Here is a 16312-nt window from a genome sequence, read left to right on the forward strand (position 1 = left end):
TACAAAAAACAAACTTTTCCAAGAAGTATGGTCCCACGAAGAAAATCCTTCACGATGTATGATGTGTAGCAAGGTAATGACTGAATTTCTTCGATATCCTACTCTGCAAGTTTCCATTTGGCAAAAGTGTAACTATTTTAAAAGACATTTGTGTGAATGACTAGTTTTAAAAAGTACATTTAGAATTTACCATTGTAACTGTGAGAATGCATTTACAGCGAAATTGTAAATATAAACATGAAGTACAAACTCCAAATCATTTCTCTACTTTTAAACTACTGTAGCATCAGAAATATTCGTGGGAGACTAATTTTCGGGGAGTTGGTTGTTGGCTGAACCAGAACTTTTTAAAGATAAACAAACACACACAAGCGTAAGGTATTCAAACGCTAGTGATACTGCAAATGAAATAAAAATTATCAAAATATTAGCATATCCTTATTCAAATCGATCCTTCGTTTGAGTACAACTGTTGTTGAAATAATTGAATCCACCTGAAAGCAAATTTCATTGTATCCATGCATTTTCAGTCCAAACGAACAAAAAGCCTGCAAAATGCTTAAACTATTAATTGAAGTACTATTAATAATGAATCATTATGTATATACATTGATTACAGCCGAATATTAAAGCTCGTATTTCACTGATTTTAGAACAAAGCCGCTGTATCAGCATCGTGTCAATCACGTTTCACGTTATACACAAATCCTTATAAGGTAAATAACCCCAAAATTGCAGAATTAGACAGATCCAGCTTTCTCAAAACCACTAATAATTAGGTCAGATCCTTCACACTTTTGTCATGTGAGCTGCAAGTGTTCTTTCAGCGTGAATTGGCTTAATTAATGAGATTGCAAGGTTCACTAATACAGTGTACTGGTCGTCACCAGTAAGATCTTTTTCAGTGATGGCTTGTATGACCTATTTAGCAGACCAGTTGTGGAAGTGTGGGTTTAATTCTTCTTTCTATTCTTTACTTAATGATTTTCAATTTTGTCAGAATCTTCGCACATTGATGGCGTCGAAGTCGTTTGATGTTCAGCACTCAGACGAAAACACTGTATTGTAAGTGAATGTTCTTGACATGGTTTTTATTTGTGCTCACAGAAGTGGTCATCTTCTTCCTAGTCCTTCCTTGAAATAAATTACTGATATTAACAACAGCAAAGACGGTAGCCTTCCGGTGAACGCCAGTCGCCAAATTTCTTCCAGTCACAACAACAGCAACTTCTTTTGGAACATTCCGAAATTTATTCTCCTTTGACTACGAGTGACTACTTGGACATCAGAACCATCGAAATATGAATAACCAAATTTATTTAAGATTTCCGAATTACAGCTATGTGGGTGTGTTTTCAAACAATATCTTATGTTGTTTACCTCAACCACAGGGCGGTGGACATGGTATGACAACTAGGACAAAATTCCAGCGGCCCACGATTATCAGCGGACCTACCAGCGTCACAATTTGTAATTCATAGGGGCCTAGCGGAAACTTTTCCCTAGGGCCCAAAAAAGCCTGTCCGTGGCCTTGCTCAAGCCATATAATTGGATAACAACGCTCATTGGGAATTAGCTTTGGTTGAAATCATTTTCTTCCTACTCAATACCAAATTATCAACGAAGGTCAAAACACATTAATCGTCATGACGTAATAACCTTCCAAAACCTTTGACCAATCTGACTGTTAAGTTTGCAAGGCCCCCCTAAGTAGATTTCTATAAATGTAGGTTTGACTGTAACTGATTACCGAGTAAAACAGTTAGTAAAAACTGCAGAGACTGCTTTGAATTCTTTAAGATGTCAATTTTCGTGTGCAAAATAATAAAGTACTTAAAGAAACATCTGCTTGTGTCCAGTTTGGAATGACATTGCATTAATAAAGCTGCAGTCTTGATTATATGGGTGACCTAGGCAGACCATAACAGCGTTTGACCAGATGAAAAATACACATTTAAGACGCTTTTTGGCTGTTAAAATGTTCATATATGTAAGTAATAAGGTGTGGGAGAGCTCACTAAAGAGCACAATTTCTCAACATTAAAATGACACAAAGATCGCTACATAGTGTCGTGAAAATAACACAGTAATATATCGTGGGTTAGGAACAAAAACTACAATTTCTAGGGTTTCAAGCCTTGACGCTTATTATGTTTATATAATGATCCATGTACTTGAAGGGTTTGAACTCAGGGTGTTAGCATACTATGTTCATGGTTTGGATCGATTTAATATCAAGCTTGAATCGGATGCTTATTTCGTAGGTAAGTATAATGTGTTGAGTACGTGGAGTGACGTCAACGAAAACTTCCACCATACAATAAATTCACTAGATGTTCGTTGTTTATTATTATTATTATTATTATTATTATTACCCTTCAGAAAAAAAGACATAAAACTATTTTTTCTGTCATAACGAGCGCTGTATGGTAAAGCTTTAAAACGCTGTGTGTGTGTGTGTGTGTGTGAGAGAGAGAGAGAGAGAGAGAGAGAGAGAGAGAGAGACTCCACTAAACTCATCGAAAACTTGAAAAAAATGTATGAATTTGCTTTACCGTCAAAATCAGTAGCTGATGTGTATCAGTGCTATATTGTGCAACCTGGAAGTGCAACAACGGTCTGTTCTTGTAGGCTTAGCGGTTCTGGATAAAGTCTGCAGTGAACGTGTTTTCGTGCGAATTTACCGTTATCATAACAAACAATCAAGATTATCAGCTGTCATTTACAGTCCCCGAAAAACAAATTATTCAAAATTAATCTGGACAGCTCATGCATAATTTTTGATAACATTTTTATTCTATCGTTAATCAAATCGTTTTATGGCCGATTTACCAGATTAAAATTGGATAGCTTACATGTCAGATAAGAACTCACAGGTAGGTGAAATATGCATCAGCTGATCAGCTTATCAAACATGCATTAGTAATACCGGGGACATTATGTAGTCGTATGCCAGTATTAGCAGAACGTAAAATCCGCATAGTTCACTCACAGGCACATTATTCTACCAGTTAAAAGTAGAAAACAAATGATAATAATCTTCCCACTTCCAAATTATCACGCGGTAACTAACTCGCGCAGTTCACAATTTTTGTCCTCGATGACTCCATTATAGTTTTCCAATAATATCTGCGCATTTAGTCACTCATAATGTACACTATCCACAAGAAGGCATTCCAAACCTTTCCTCCACGTACCAATTTAGTATCTAGCTGATTCTGAATTGCCACTTTTGCGCGATGTTTATCCTTTAATTCGTGCCTTGCCCGCAATATCAGCGATTTCGAAGACCACACTTCCGGTCTACTTTCGACTGCTATATTCAAGTGCCTGCGATAGTACTCTACAGCGAAACCCATCTCCTAGAAGACAATTAAATAATCACAGTTCCTATCACAAAAGGATATAAATGAATGGGTCTGGTTAAGGCCATCTACCAAGTTCCTGTGCGTGTACAAAGTTCTAAGTAACAATGAAACGTATGTAAGGTAATTTTTTCATTGTTCTCCCCACTCCTACACCCTTATAATTTATGCAAATAAAGATGTTTACTTTCCAGCTCAAGGAACATAACAATGGAAACTATAGGCTATATCAATCTGCATCATTATTTTCAGTGTGGTCCATAGCGTACTACCTGGGGGGGGGGGAGACGGGGTGGTTGCCCCGGGCGCCAGAGGTCTTGGGGCACTATTTAGGAGGAGTCAAATAATACCATTTTGAAAATAGCCACTATGGCGCCAATATTGGATGATGGTGTTGGCACTATTTTAATTTTGGTCCAACTAGACAACCGAATAAATATTTATGTGAAAACACCATCTTAATACGATCTCCTTTCATGAGGCGATCCATTTAAGAGGAGGAGTGATAAAAAGAGTGTCAAGACAGCCACAAAGGTGGCATTATTGGATACCCGTGGGACACCATATTAATTTAGGATCAATGCAACATCATTAGTTGTCTTTTAGCAGAAACCCAATGTCCTTATGTAAATCCGTTCAGGACGAGTAGTGCTAACAAAAATTTCAAGCTGTGGTGGCTATTTTGAATGTCTGAGGACATTTTAAAGGTCATCATTATTACGTAGGACCAACTATATATCATAAGTATTTTTTTACTGAAAACACCATAAGTTCAGGAGGAGAAGAGATCATATTCCATTATAATTTTAGCAATATTATGGATTGGAGTTAACGGTCAAGATTTAAAACCATGCTAATCTTGGTTAACTATATAAGTATTATGTTCATAAACAAAAGTTACAGAAATGATATTATTTAACATTTTTTCAGATATCCTCACAAACTAGATGGAATAATAAAAATAAAAGTCGTTTTGCCTCATTTTCATTTAGTACATGGTACAAATCTTAAGTCTTTTAGGACAATATCCATGCAGATCGACCATCCATTCAGAAGGAGAGGTGCTAACAAGAATTTAAAGATAGCCAAGATGGCGGCAAAATTTAAGGTCGGTGGTGTACCATTTTTATTTAAGAACCAACTAAAAATCATAAAACGTCTTTTAGTGACTTTTATTGAAGCTCATGTCGTCATGACCATTCATTCAGGAATAGTAGCAATAACAGTATCTTACAGATATCCACCATAGCAGCCATATTGGATGTCTAACGGTGAAACTGTAGATCATAACAAGTTTTTAAGATAAAACAGTATGTCGAGACAAACATCTATTAAAAACAGAATGAGTTTCAAGACGGCAGCCAAGACGGTACTATTCGATTCATACAGAGGCACCATCTTAATCTGAGACACCAAGACAACATCTAAAGTATTACAGCGGAAAAAAACCATGTATATACGACTATTGATTCAAAAACAATAGCAATAGCATGATTTTCAAGATGTCCAATATGGCATTCTTATATGATGTCGCTATGCAATCATTTTATTTTTGGACTGACTACGTATCATGGAAAGTCTTTTAGGTAAATATTACATGTCGATACGATCCCCCCGTTGAGGATGTGTAGTGACAGCATAATTTGAAAGCTTGCCGCCGCTATTGGTTTCCATATGAGATATCCGAGGACACGTAAAACAGTAAACCTTTTCAGTCGTAATCACGTAGGCAAAGCAAACATGTTAACAAAAACCCAATGTCAATGTAAGGAGGAGTAGCAAAAACAAGAATTTCAAGATGACCACCATGACGATCACAGTGGACCATCAGATCAGCATTAGGACCAACTAGACATCATACAAAGTCTTTTAGTGAGAACACCATGTAGATATGACCATCCAAATCAGACATAAGGAAACGCCTTTTAGTGTAAGCACCATATCGATACATCCATCCATTTAGTAGTAGTAGAGATCAGATTTTCAAGAGTTCTGCCATAGCGACTATCCTGGCTGTCCGAATGGCATCATTTTAGTGCAGGACCAACTAGATCAGGAGTAGGCAATAATTTTTTCTCAAGGGAATGTTTGACTCCTACATGATTTTTTTATATGTCGTCACAGGTCACACATTTCTACTATATTAATGAAATTACCACTCAAGCTAATGTATAAAGACCCCATTATGTTATTCCCACAACAATGTAAATCCACTTAATAATAATAAGCTGAATAAACTTTTAACCAAAGCTTATGTTTGTTTTAATGGCGGAGGATTCTAGAAATTTCCTCAAATGCCTGGGGAGGGGAGGGGGCGAGTGGTCTCAGGCGCTCGCCTTTAAAGATCACTGATATGCGATATCTCACCTCTGCCCACGTGGTTTCGAAGCTGCTTGTAACATTTTGTTACAGTTATAACTAGTTTAGGATCAGAGATGATCACAGCCTTGTGTTAACGGATTGTGGTCTCATTGGACAGTTTATCTGGTGAATTTTCATCCGACAATGACCTATTGCAGAAAAATGAGAACAATTTTACACTGAAGATACAAATAAAAACAAACTAATGATTTTTATAGAAGCATGCATGTGAGATTTTGACTGCGGTAATCAGGTTAATTCCTTATACAAATGGTGGCTTTTATACTGAACCAACACTGCCACCAACCCCTCTTTTTTACATTCATTTTTGACTGCAAAGAGCTATTTTGAATATTTTCCTGTGACAAGGCAGCTAAAAGAATCAGTATGTGCCTTATGCATGAATAAAGTTCACTAGTACTATAACAAATCAGCATATTTTTCATCACCCCTCAACCATCTCGAATCGGGGCCCGAGTGGTCGAGTGGTCTAAAGCGCTCTCCGCTACGGATCACTGCCATCTCACCTCTGCCTGCGTGGGTTCGAGTCTCGGATTCAGCCAATGTTGGTATGTGAGAAAGCTTGCCAGTAGCTTCTCGTGGGTCGGTGGTTCTTTCAGGGGTTTTCCCGGGTTCTTCCTCCACCATTAATACTGGCCGCCATGTATAGCCTATCGTGTGCTGAAAAATGGCGTTAAACACTAAAACAACAACAACAACAACAACAACAACAACAACCATCTCGATCGTTAGATATTTATCTCTGTAGCAGACATACGTAAATACCTAAGCCAAGCTGGCTGTTCATTTGCAGCCCAAGTTACGCATTTGATCTCCAGTGCTAGTCTAACTGTGACAGGAAGTGACCAAACAAGCCATCCCATTTTCTGGCCTAACTCAGAGTAAATCTAAACCACATTACAGATTTAACTTCTGTGTGAATTTTTAAATGCTAGGCTTATCATAATTAGGTTCATGCCTTCTACCTTCAAAAGTAGGAGGTGTAAAAATACGAAACTATCCAGTGAAACCTGAGACATGCTCCAGACTTAAAGTCACCATCCGATCCAATGAACCCGACAAGCGGCCTACTAATCAGACTCCAGACATACATACATACATACATACATGCACGATGCATGCATACGGAGAATACTCATTTGCCATAATGTAATACCTTGTTTACATTTATGTGTACTCAGAACATTTTGTTGTTGTAATCTCTATTTCCTATCAACGGTTTTATTAAGTATAAAGTAAGTTTTTATTTTTCTTATTGCGACCACATATACTCATTAGCATTGCTATTAACCATGTTATATCTATATCAAATTGACGATCTGATCTCAAGGAAAATGCTGCTATTTAGATAGACCGTGAACTCATAGGAAAAACGCTTAAATTTTGGATCATAAATTGTTGTGCTTGTTCTTCGTTTTGTTTCTTAACTGTAATTGTGTGAGGTTGTTTTTTTTTTAATTTTGAGGAGCCGTGGCTCTATGCTTGGGGGAGAGTTTCAAAATTATTTTGATTGTGTTGAGGGTTGAATGTTGGTATTGGGATAAATAAAATGTAGATTTTATTGAGCTTTCAGGAGTGATGCTAGTTTCTTTCAAAACAATTAGGAAGATAGTCACGTGATGGCCTAAGTTTTTAGTTGAGGTGGGGTGTGTGTGGTGGTTTGGGGTGTGGATGGGCTATGATTTAAAGCACACAAAAAAAACTGGAGGATAGTTAAGAGAATTATGGAAAATTTTAAGAGTACGACAGTTGATTGGAGTGAGAGGGCTGCTCAACAAATATTGAAAATATCTTACTGTTATATGGGAAATTCTGACACAAGATAATATATATATATAAAATAAATAACAAAATTCTGCTGTTGTCATACAGTTCAGTGAACCTCATTAATGTAACTGAATTTTGTTGTTAAATGCTATAAATTAGTTTGATATCACATCAAAACAAATAGCTGTATTTCCACCGTAGTGAAGCTTCTACTGAGATCATTTAAATGGCTGATGATCTTCGCATCCTCGCAAAGAAAAGGAAATAACACAAATAAATAAATAAATAAATAAATAAATAAATAAATAACAGCTATGAAATGGCTGGATGGGTCATGGTTAATGGCACATCAATACATGAAAGGCTACATCGTGACGAGGTAAATGAAATAAAGTGTCTTCCCTTCTCCGGACAGGATTCGAACCCTCTCCTTTCCACAACGCAGTGTAGAGGGGATTGAGCCATATTATTTAATACTGATGTGCAGCCCATATTCCTAAAATATATCCGGCTATGTACCACAGTAAATATGAACTTGCATACCTACTAGTCAAAATAATGGACCAGGATGTACCTAACTTACTATGACCGTCAAGAGTTAAACATTCTATAATTAAACATTTTTACAACTCCTTTTTAAAACATACTTGGATTAGTTTAAATTGTGACATGTGACGAAGCAAAAAATGAATTTACTAGTCATAACACCTGAAAGAAACTACTTTGTTTTCATGAGCTGTTGTGTGCTTTCAACCTGTGTAAACAATGGTTAAAATATAATTCTGTTACTTTTCTCCCAGATATTCGGTCTTATTATTATTATTATTGCAAATTGTTTCATGCTATTGAATTATATAAAACATTTGCAGGATTCCTGAAATCAGAAAACTGGAAAATCGATCACACAATACTTACATGATCATAGCGAAGACCGTTCATACTATGCAATCGATTTTCATGTACTCGTCAATCCTTTAAAACAGAGCCGTTCATGCCACGTGTAATCTATTTTCAATACTCAGGACTTCGTCAATCCTATAAAATATTCAATCCGTTCATGCAGTGAATAATCGATTTTCAATATTCATGACCCAGAATTATTTTACAATATAAAATTCAATTCTTATGTTAACATATCAATGTGAAAACTGATGTGTAAAGTCACGAACCCTCTGTGTTTAATTAAAACCGTTCTATAAATAGAAATATCCAACACCTGAGAACTTTATGCGATGTCTCTAGCATCTATCAAGGTACGAGAGGATTTTATGGATCAGGTGGACCATCGATTCAATATTCAAGTGCTAGAAACATTGATGGTACATCACCGACTGAATCTTCCAATGACATACAAGTAGGTAAACATTACGGCGGCGTTGGTGTATTGTATGGCAGATCTCTTGTAAGTATTTTAGCAGTACAACACCTAAATGATCCAAGACTAATCGTCCTACTGTCAAGAGACGTGATCCCTCTTTGTTTTTGTTGTTGTTGTTGTTACAAATTTATATCTACCTTGTGAATTAGGTCATAACTTTGGGGGGGGGGGGTCAATAATTTGGTAATCATAAGGTAATGCTAGTATAAGTTAATTATTAAAGATATGCGAAGATTACACATTTGAGAAGGATATATATATATATATATATATATATATATATATATATATATATATATATATATATATATACACAAATTCCGTATGCATGGTTTTTCCGTTGACATCCTTCAAATTACCATGGTTTCCTTTTGTATTTTTTAATGGTCATTCCCACGCATACGCCAAAGCTATACTTTATTTTGCCGTACTTTAAAACTCAGTCTGTCGGATTAGGAAAAAAATGATGAGAATTAATGTTTTTTGGCGCTCAGCATTTTGTATACTATCAGTTACACATAAGGCGGGTTTCTCTTGACGGGAAGAGTTAATGTTTGCTGTTTCCCTGCTAGGACGGCATCATTCGATATAGCGAATGACTCGGTCTTTACCTGTTTCCGCACCACGATTTTGACAGAAAAATCAAATAGTATATTTAGTTATTTTCCATGAGCGTGATGAAATTCTTGAAGAAAATATTGTAATTAGCAAGAAATCTAGCCTCAATTGTTTTGGGTGGTTGTAATTTTGAATTAGTTTGATTAATCGTAACTCTTGAGGTGATAAAGCAGGATGGGTGGTAGTATTAGTACTATTACCATAATTCGTAGGTATATTTCATATTCACATATAAACTGATTACGAATCATCCTTTGCACTCTTTATTTGCATAATGTTATGCCATAATGCATGTATACCTATCCTAGGTATCAGCCTCGTTTCCATGTCTGGCACATTTAGAACACACCCGTCGTTACCTCGTTTTATGGTCGCTTACCATATCGCCTCTTTTAAAGCAAAACATTATTTTTGTATTACATAATTTGACCATTTAGACACGTATTCGTTGTATGCAAACTTAGCTAATAATCTAAGTAATCTAGGTATCTAATCATAATTATTAATTAAGGTATGGTTTTGTTGTTATTGGTAGCAAAGTCCGGATGCCCTGCAAACGCGTGCTTGCAGAATTTTACGTGGTTGCTACCCAGCGAACGTCAAAATCTTCTCTGCCAGGTTCAGAATTCTGCAGAATTCCGCATAAAGTATAAAACAGCTTGTCAGCGCCTGTGCTAAAACTTGGCAGGGTTTCCAAGGATCATGTTAAGAGGTCTACGTTTTTAGACAGTGCGTGAGAAAGTCGTTTTACTATTTTATTATGATGTCCATATAAGGCAGTGCTCAAAAGAAAAGGCAAATCCTTTATTTATCATGTTTTCCGCGAACCAGCAATTAAAACACTTATTCCACGATGGCTTTATTAGTAATTACCCTGACAAATAATGCTTTTCTTGGTGAATTTTACAGGTCTAAAAGTAAGTCCTGAAATCTACATCTGTATACAATCTAAACCCTTCAGGATATTTATTCATTTATTTTTAAATCAGCAACTTCAGCTTAAGTATCTGCTTAATCGGTTAAATTGTAATAATAGCGTATTTTCAATAATCTTATGAGGTCGTGTTTCTTTCGGACTTCAGTAAAATAAAACCTTACTACAAGAATGTTAAAGTTCAATAGAAATAAAAAATCAAATCACAGATTAAAAATGTGTGTGCGTGTGGGTCATTTTGGATTTTTAACGTAGCTGTTAACAATTTGAGTCATATTGCTATGATGTCTGCAGTGTGACAGTTTATACGGATGTCTAGCACGGGGCCTGAAATAGGGCATCATGTCCCACCCAGTCATATTATCCAGACAAGTCCTAACACTAAACTCTTAATACTGAGCGCCAAGCGAGGAGGCTGCTAGTAAGATTTTTTTAGTAGTCTTTAGTATGACTCAGCTTGGGGTTTAAACCCGCGATGTCCCGTATTCGAGTCGGACGCTCTAACCACTGAGGCCACCGGAGTGGTTCAGACTAATAATACTAATAATAATTGCAAGTTTGAGTATGGAGCCACTATGTGTTTCAAAAAGTTATGTGGTTAAGTTACTGGTTATTTTGTAAAGCAAATAAATGTCTTTCAAGTTTTGTTTGTAAATTGTTAGTTATTATTGTTACAGCCATTGAGTGTTTTTCAAGGTTTTGTACATAAGTTGTTAGTTATTATTTTTACAGTTATTCAGTATTTATCAAGGCTCTGTTTTAAGTTAACCCTTATACATATAATTAAATGTTAATCAATATTTCTAAGTCTATCACTAAACAATAGTTTTCATATAAAATCTGGACCTTAAAAAATTATATTTGTATATTTTTTGTCAACTTTTATCATAATAAACTATTACTAAAATTAAATAAATTAATCCAAATGCTCACTACCACTGGAAATCAAACCAGCAAATTGTCATTTAGAAGTGATACACCTATGGGTCTGTGTTTCATTCCAATTTCCATTCTTATTGAAAGGATTCTTATTGAAAGGATTAATTCGACCTTTATTCTAAGGAGAGTTTATCGGCCACAAAGAGTATACTGAGTCATTGAATGGTCAAAAAGTTAATGGCCTGCACTATCCCGTAGCAATATATTCAAAAATAGCTTCACAACATTATTCAGGTATTGACTGTACTACAAAATACGATCTGAAACTTGATAACTGCCTGAAAGATAACAGTTTTAAAAAAAAAATACCCCCCCCCCAAAATCGCCTGAAGTTTATTGAGTAAACATAAAGTGCCAGACCAGTATATATATATATATATATATATATATATATATATATATATATATATATATATATATATATATATTAAATTGGGATTTATGCACTGTCAACACCCAGAAATACTATTTCAATATTAAACTGTCCGTTTGGGATAAAAAGTAATATGTTTTAATTTACTACTTCGACACCCTACACCCATCCTCCCTGTATACTGTATGTACTAAATATTGTACAAAGGATTAAAACTCCCCTCCCAGACCATCTTACCTCATGATAGCTGATGCTCCTCATTAGCTATCTTGAGTGTTTCGTCCCCCCCCCCCCGCCTTAATCCGTCCATGTTGGAAACTTTATATATTTTGAGGATGAGTAGTAATATGAATGCTTCATCACTACTTCACATATCGATATAAAAAGATTGTGTTTTACGTGCTTGTACACTGAATGTCATTTTAAAATCCCCACGTCTGGAACATTTTCACTCCATGTACTTGCAGCTTAGTGATGTCTCAGATGAAACAACATACCGTATTTTAGGTCTGTCCCGGAAATGAGGACAAGATGGAAGAACTGTGTGACATTAAACGCTTCCCAATAGTCAAGTACTCTAAAGCAAGGGTCTCAAACACGCGGCCCGCCAAGCCATATAATGTGGCCCGCAAAATGATTGGCGTCACAAGGTGTTATGAGAGATAACAAAGGTGGTGCGGCCATTCCACGAACGAAAATGGCGTCATGCGGCCCTCGGGGCGGTTTGAGTTTGAGACCCCTGCTCTTAAGTTACATCTTACCCTGCAAAAGCCGCCAAAATTAATCCATACTATCACAATTAGACATACTCGATCAAAGACATTACTCGACGTTTCATCAGAGAGATCAATGTAACTGTGCCAGAGTTAGGATCTCCATGAAACAGTAGATCTTTATTACAGAACCACCTTTTTGTGGTTGTTGATACTGACAAGACATGGTGTAGATCCCATTACAAAGACTGATTTCAGGCTACAGTTATCCTTCAAACAAATGGTTGAGTACCTGTCTGGATAAAAACTGTTTCAAAGTACTTAAAGTGCAGTTACAAAGAAATGACGTGAATGTTCCTTTTAGAACTTACAAAATATGGGAAGGCGTGGGAAAAGCAAAACATAAAAACCTTGACACCTGAAGAGGATAAGACACCTCTGGTGATCTCCATACCCAACCCAACAAAAAACATAACACACTGAGAAACAGAGTTAGCAAAATGGCGACACCAGCCTTTAAGGAAGATGGTAGATTAGCAAAAATAACAACAATAAATAATGACTGGGGTATTGACCTCAAGGAAATCACAAATAACCATTATACACTATAGATTTAAAACAGACATCATGAACGAGAGCAAATTAAAACAACAAATGTTGAAAACACACAAGTACAAATAGCATGATTAATAAGACTAACTATACTGCAAAAAATAAAAACACATATACTCTCACTTAAGTATCAGTCATCAGTGTAATATGGAAGGCAAAGGAGTAAAAATACCGAAAAACTAGAAAAAAATATGCAATTTGAATAGAGGACCATTTTAATGCAATAGTAGTAGGCAGCAATAGTAAAAGTGACCAAAATAACGCAGGAGTAGCGATAATAATAATAATAATAATAATAATAATTTTATTTAAAGAGATGTTTGAACATACACTAATAATTTAATTCTTTCGGGGGATATTACTATGCATTAAAATACTGATTAATACATAACAACTGTATATCTACCATCTAACGAAAGAAAAATTAGAATTCATATTTTTGAAACAAAACTATCAGAACCTGTAATGAACTTCTCAATGGAAAATTTCCTAATAGGAGGGGATTTCAACTGGGTCGAGAAAGACAGTTATAACTAAGTGCCTCTTAGAAAATGACTCTTTACTGACAGAACCATTTAGAATCTGTATTGACAAAAACGTACAGATTTGAATACACCTATAGGTAAGGGACAACTCAAGGAATTAGGCTAGATACACATTGCGTCTCGGAATCAAGTATGAAAGGATAAAAAAAAATTTAGAATGGAAGGAAAAAAGACATATCAGATCACTATGCAAAAAGTATACAGGTAAATATTTGAAAAAAATTAAATGAGAAAATTGACTGGGCAAGTAACAGTTCAAAATGTGAAGAGGAGGAATACAATGCAAACATAAAAGAGATATTGAAGGATTGGAAAAACACAGAATGATATTACATATTAGAAGACTGTGAAGATATTGAAAAGAAGTATAAAAAATATAACCAAAGAATATTGTAGCTACGAAAATAAAGCAAATGACAAATATTGATAAAGAATATGCATGAATGATAAATAATGACAAATCAACACCTAAGGAAATAGAAATAGCTTGAGAGAAGTATGAAAATATACATGAATGCAAAGCGAATGGTATAGAAATAAGAGCAGGACAAGTTAGCAACCAATATATGAAAACAATGGGAATGTATAAATTATATGAAAGTAAAGATGGACAAAAATCAAAACTGAGATGAAATTTTAAAAGAAACATACGAGTTTTGCAAAGAATTATATACAACAGAACACATATCGGAGGAAAATAATAAATATTGTGATAAAATTGATTTGGTGCAGAATAAATGAAGAGTCATACATAAAATGTGATTATTTTAGCACAATAAAATATATCACAAATGCAAAACGACTGAAACGGTGAAAAAAGGCACATTAACAAATGGAACGGCGATGTAGAAAACCCAAACCAAATAATGTAGGTCAAAATCACTGCTTCACACGGACTACAATAGATGAAGTAAAATATTAACAAATGGAATTATACAATGTAAGGGTAAAATAATTATACAAAATGAGAAGATTTTAAAAAGAACCTCGTTTGTTTGAAAGAAACTAATGTGCTTTTGAGTGTACATTGTTATCACCGTTTTGTGGATTCGTCACTTGTAATAGACAAATGTTCCATCCCAAGTGACAATGAATACAACAGCAATGACACTGCATTCTCGGTGACCTATACTGACGCAGGTATTGCGATAGGCTTTAACTGCAGTTCTCTTTTAGTTATCCAACACAAAATTACACTTAATCACGTGGTGAGTCGAGCGATATTTACGTGGTGAAATTCGACTCCAAATAAATTGTACTTGACTTTAACGACTTACGTGACCTGATCAAGCTACCACCGGAGGTCGTTTTTGTTTATAATCACCTCTGTTGTACTTGCCCTACATGACTTTATGAGTTTGTGTAGGGTGGGAAGATGATTTGCGCGCTTACAGTTAAATACTGGGCTGTGAAAGACGAAGCGTTCTCTATTTTCGGGTTTGGATATTGCGGAGGTTTCATACTGGTGCAAATTATGCGACCAGTCATGTGAGACGTCAGCAGATATATTTATTGAGGAAGTCGGAAGAAATATATTGTCAACTCGATAATAGACGAGTGTTTCTATGTTGCAAAGTCGGAGGGTATGTCAAAACTACATTAGCACACCGCTTTATTCTTTTAATTAGATTACTTGTCAATATATTTTAAAGCAAAATCAAAGCCAGTGCTGCCACAACAGTTTTGGGTCAAGATATTGTTAAAAAAGACTGCCACTATTTTAAACTTTGCAAGAAGTAACTGTAAGAACAAGCAAATAGCACATAAAATCTAGTTCCGAGTTTCATTCAGTCTGAGACAGACTCGTGTACTTTAGTTTTCTCACATTATCCTTTTATACTTACTTTTCTTTAATCCGAGGAAGAATACCAGTTCAGTTTGCCATTATTAATGTTTTACCTCCGTAATTTTGCTGTTTTCCTTGCCGTTGATTTAATGAGTATATTGTTCCTTTTTGCTGTGTCGGTGTGGTATACCGATTCGCTACAAACATGTACTAGTATCGTCTGTATTCACTTCGCTCGCTCAGCCCAAGTCTCACTTCCGGATAATTGTATAACGTACATGTACAAGTCCATACGTTTTATAAAATATGTATTTACTCCGATATATTCTTTTTAACCACAAATTCATTTAAGTTTTAGTCCTGCTGACAGAACAAGCAAACATGTCGCTGGCCCTACGGTCTATTATTAGCGAAAGAAAAGGCCATACATTTATACACAGTTAACGGTTGAACAAATAAGAAAAGCCATATAAAATAGGTAGGCTTGGTATAACATATTTGCTTGCAAGAACAAGGTCACATGTAGCGTACAGTAAAGACGCCATTTTAGTTGGCAACTCAACATATTGAAATGAAAGGGATGATTTAATTGTTTCAGATTTGTATTTTGTACAGATCCTTAATTTGAATCCACACTTAAACACAAATTTCTACAAAAGCATACTAAATAAATGAATTTACACGTCTTATGTTTAGAATTTAAAATGAATCCAGATTGGAAAAGCGGTAAAACACATTATTTTTTTAAAATGAAATTGTTTACGAATATGACTCTATGTGCATGAAATATATTTAAAACGAGTGTATATTCAAGTAGGGAAGCTTCGTAAAAACAGGGAATATGTTCTGTTAAACGGATGAATGCAAAGCAGGCAGACAGGCAGGTATATGATAGATATC

The 16312-nt window shown here is 35.4% G+C and overlaps 1 protein-coding gene across 4 annotated transcripts in view; it reads right to left on the reverse strand.

Annotated features, from left to right (window-relative positions):
- The window catches only part of LOC149808316 (uncharacterized), a 30535-nt gene extending 14704 nt beyond the window's left edge, over nucleotides 1-15831 (reverse strand). The window contains exons 1-2 of one of the 4 annotated variants that reach the window (XM_089975862.1): nucleotides 15471-15831; nucleotides 8430-8549 (exon numbers count right to left, since the gene is read on the reverse strand). The gene's annotated coding sequence lies outside the window, so the exon portion shown is untranslated. Of the gene's footprint in view, nucleotides 1-2555; nucleotides 2745-8429; nucleotides 8550-14903; nucleotides 14923-15470 lie in introns of those variants that run through there. The other 3 variants (XM_089975863.1, XM_089975864.1, XM_089975865.1) reach the window with 3 other exon arrangements.
- Between the last annotated feature and the right edge of the window lie 481 nt (nucleotides 15832-16312).

Source organism: Sinohyriopsis cumingii, chromosome 1, assembly GCF_028554795.1.
Source record: "Sinohyriopsis cumingii isolate HCF-2022 chromosome 1, ASM2855479v2, whole genome shotgun sequence".
In the NCBI taxonomy this organism is placed as follows: domain Eukaryota; kingdom Metazoa; phylum Mollusca; class Bivalvia; order Unionida; family Unionidae; genus Sinohyriopsis; species Sinohyriopsis cumingii.